Here is a 3,662-nt window from a genome sequence, read left to right on the forward strand (position 1 = left end):
TATTCCCTAATTTTGAAGCTCTTTTATTTAATTGAGATATTTGATTGGTCTACGATTTTGATCGGCCCATGATTTTTAAAATCAATCAACACCAACTGACTAGAAAAACATATCGACCCGGTGCACCTTCTTACCACCTAGAAAAAAGAAGCGCCACCACGTGATGATACTGTAGCACCAATATAGTACATGTAGCCACCGATGCAGAAATTTACCCACAAAAGTATGAGTTGATTAGCGCATAACATATAATTACACCATGAAAGGCCCACAAATAACCGCATTACAAATAAAAATAGAACACGTCTTCCCCATCCGCCAAACTAATTATTTCACCAGTTCCAAAATACAAGGGGTATTAATTCTTTGGAAAGACAAATTTCTTTAACTTTAAGCAACTTTAGAGCCAAAAATATCGACATCCACAATATTAAGCCAAAAAATCATGAAAATTCATTTCATGATGAATCTAGTAACACCAATTTGATATATTTCTTCATAGATTTGATCGAACTTAAAGAGATTGGACTTTTCAAAAAAGTAATACATCTTATATTTCACAACAAAATGAGTATTTTTTTAATAATCTCAATAATACCAACGACACAGCAAAGGGCGCCCAACCCTTCTAGTACTATAGTAACCACGAAAAATTAATTAATCTTGGACTTGGCAAGGAAAAAAAACCTTCATACTGAGAGCAAAGCCGTGGACGTACCTAAGGAATCATCATCGGAGTGCACATGTACATGTAGTAGACTCGCAGCAAGAAAGATCAAGCAGGGTATCGTGCAACCCATCGATTTATTCAAACCCATCCTTTGCCCCCGGGGCCAGCCAGAGGGATGCAATGCAGCTAGCAATGGGGTATCGACCATAGTTATATACATATATAAGCAAGACGCCTTCAGATAGGACGGCCGAGAGAGCCTAACTGGCTAGCTGCGCAGGGTTGTCAAAGTCCGTGGTCGCGATCGACAGTGATAGTAGCCTGATCACTTCCAGATTATAACATGACGGTTGATCCCGTCCAAGTCTATACCCAGTACTACTACAAGGGCGTCTTGGCGTGCAAACCGGGCGAGATGTTCAGTCCACCCATCCACCGCCGAACCCAGGCTACAAACGGTCAGCTGCCAGGTGTTTTGCACACTTGCACCGGAAGGACGCAAAATACCCGAGACTTTGACTTGGACTTACGGTATACCCCGGATTTCCTGGTGCTGAGGCAACTCCAACGCAAACTCTTAAAACGGACTAAGGTATCCGCGGACACGTTTTCGATATGATGGGGGAGGAAGTCATCCAAATCTATCCTTAGGCCAACTCCACCTCGCGACCCCATTTTATCCGGCCCCGTCCGTTTGGAGTAAAACGGACAAACGAGGCGGCCCAGCGCGCGACGGCCCGGACCCATCTGGTCTGTTTTGTGTCCGGACCGACCCATTTCGAGCGCAAACTTGCGTCGGGTTTGGGTCGTGGCGAACAGCGAACGGACGCTTCGAACGTCCGCGTCGGGGCCGCGTGGCAGGCGGCCACCTACCTCCCACCCGCCAACATCAATGCGCACGTGCGGGTGGCCCCACCTGTCATCCGCCCAGCGAAGGGTCGCCGTCCTTCTTAAATGGGAAACCGTGGACCGGTCGTCGTCCACACTTCCCACTCCGGCCCCTCTCTGCCCCCTCGAAACCGACACCCTCGAAACCCTAGCCGCTCCCCGTCGTCGACCTCGCCGGCCGGCCGCAAGCCATGGGGCTTTGGAACTACGGCCGCAAGGGGAAGCACGACCGCGAGGCCGGCTCCTCCTCGGGACGTCGCCGCTGCTCCGTCAAGAAGGAGGAGCCCGCATCACCGCCGCACTCCTCCATTCGAGCCCTCGTGCCTGCCCCCTTCACCATCGCTCCTAGGGCCGCCGGCGAGAGCGACCGGCGGTACCTGGCCGTGGACGTGTGCTGGCGGTACTGGGAGACGAGGACGCCGGTCCCGTGGAGCGACGTGCACCTTCCCAACAACTGGCACCTCTCCGCGGACCGGGTCCCCATCCCGCCGGTGCCGGCGAGCGGCCGTGCCCGGCGCGATGAGATCGAGCGCCGCCGCGGCCTCCTCCCCGACGACCTATACGACGACGAGAGGTACGCCCCCGACTCTGTCCTGTGGGACACGTGGCTTCAGGACGAGCACGACGTGCGGCGCGCGCCCTACTTCGTCGGCACGGTGTCGGAGCCGCGACGGCCACGTCGGGAGGTGCGCGGGCGTACGCGGGTGCGCGGCCTCACGCCCACGTCGTCGCCTTCCCCATCTCCGTCGCCACCTCCACCATCTCGCATGACAGCGGAGGAGGAGGCCCGGCTCATGGCGCGTGTCATGAAGGACTCCATGCACACGCACGATGAGCGCCAATGGCCGGGCCTCGAGGAGACGATGGCCCTCTATGCGGCCGGCGAAGTCGCCATCCCCGAGCTGGAGATGGTGCTGAAGGAGGAGGTGACGGAGGAGCCGCCGGTGGCCGCCATCCACCCGGGCCTGGTGGGCCAGGGGTGGAGCTGGTCGTGCACGGCGGAGCAGATGGCGGTCGCCGTGGGGGGCAACTGGTGCCCCACGCCGCCGCGGTCGCCGGAGCGAGACGCCTCGCCTCGGGAGGAGGTGGTGCAGGCACCGGCTGAGGGAGTCCTGGACTAAGGGGTCCTCGGGCGTCCGACCTGTTATCCATGGGCCGGACTGATGGGCTGTGAAGACGCGAAGGCCGAAGACTGTACCCGTATCCGGATTGGACTCTCTTTGGCATGGAAGGCAAGCTTGGCGACCAACTATGAAGATTCCTTCTTATGTAACCGACTCTATGTAACCCTAGATCCCTCCGGTGTCTATATAAACCGGAGGGCGTAGTCCGGATACCGCATATATTCATTACCATAGTCATACAGGCTAGACTCCTAGGGTTTTAGCCATTACGATCTCGTGGTAGATCAACTCTTGTAATACTCATATTCATCAAGATCAATCAAGCAGGAAGTAGGATATTACCTCCATAGAGAGGGCCCGAACCTGGGTAAACATCATGTCCCCCGTCTCCTGTTACCATCGATCCTAGACGCACAGTTCGGGACCCCCTACCCGAGATCCGCCGGTTTTGACACCGACATTGGTGCTTTCATTGAGAGTTCCACTGTGTCGTCGACGAAAGGTTCGATGGCCCCTTCAATCGTCGATAGTGACGCCATCCAAGGAGAAACCTTCCTTCCCGGACAGATCTTTGTGTTCGGCGGCTTCGTACTACGGGCCAACTCGCTTGGCCATCTGGAGCAGATCGATAGCTATGGCCCTGGCCATCAGGTCAGATTCGGAAGCTTGAACTACGTCGCGGACGTCCGCGGAGACTTAATCTTCGACGGATTCAAGACCACGACGATCGCTCCCCCTCGCCCTGATGGACATGACTTAAATCTGTCATCGGATCACATCCAGGAGATGGCTCCTGTTGCTGCAACGGCCTTAGAACCGGAGCAGATCGAGCCATCCGAGGCCACAGAGTCCGCGGCGTTGGAGCCGCACACGGACTCGACACCCTGCAATATTTGCGTCAACGGAACTCCGGACTCGTCTTCGGTTATAACTTCTGGACCATGTACGCCTGCGGACACCGAGCTGGATCGGTTATCGAT

The sequence above is a fragment of the Triticum aestivum genome, chromosome 5D (assembly GCF_018294505.1).
Source record: "Triticum aestivum cultivar Chinese Spring chromosome 5D, IWGSC CS RefSeq v2.1, whole genome shotgun sequence".
Taxonomy (NCBI): Eukaryota; Viridiplantae; Streptophyta; class Magnoliopsida; order Poales; family Poaceae; genus Triticum; species Triticum aestivum.